Here is an 845-nt window from a genome sequence, read left to right on the forward strand (position 1 = left end):
TCATAAACATAAACGATTAAACATAATATTTGTCATTTTCTTGAGCTTGCTGTCACTTTTAAATTTTTTGGTAATTCCTCAGTGTATTGTTGCGTTACGTCTCCTAGGTATTTTAAATACTAGTATTTTATTTCTTGATGCTTGAAAAACATACTTTTGCTTAAGACAAAAACTGCAATATATGAATTAAGGTTCATCTTTATGGGCTTTTCTCTGGTTAATACAATCAGAAAACAGTGACAAGTGAGAGGAAAACTCTTGAATCCTCTAATAGTAAAAAACACTTTATTTTGTTGAATAAGAAAGTTAAAATAGCTTTAGTGGCACATAATGATACACATAATTTTCTGGGCCCTTTTTAACCCTTTCTTCAAAATAGTTATATTTATTATTTCAATAAAAGAAAGTAATCACAGAGGAGTAAGAGATCTTGAACAAAATATTTGTATATTTCATATATTCTTCTTGTGAAATATAGTAGGGGAAATATTTATGAGCACCATAAGATAGAAAGCTGAAAGTGCAATCATTTCTAAATGAAAATTATGTGACAGTTTATCAGTATTTAATGCTAACATTGGTTGATGTGAGCATGAAGAATTTAGCAGCTATTTATCATAACCCTGTGTGTGCTTAGTTCTGTGATATACTTGCTTAGAATAGAATGGTGTTTTAATGGCGACATGAACCACAGCTTCGATCTGAGATATTAAATAAATGGAGATACCAAAAAAGGGTTTGTTTTTGTTGTTTGCTGTGTGTGTGTGTGTGTGTGTGTGTGTGTGTGTGTGTGTGTGTGTGTGTGTTGGTGCTGTCTTGTTTTCCACATTTCTGTTCAAAGTAAA

This window comes from Carlito syrichta, unplaced genomic scaffold (genome assembly GCF_000164805.1).
Source record: "Carlito syrichta isolate Samal-C Ts95f unplaced genomic scaffold, Tarsius_syrichta-2.0.1 Scaffold305683, whole genome shotgun sequence".
Lineage (NCBI taxonomy): Eukaryota > Metazoa > Chordata > Mammalia > Primates > Tarsiidae > Carlito > Carlito syrichta.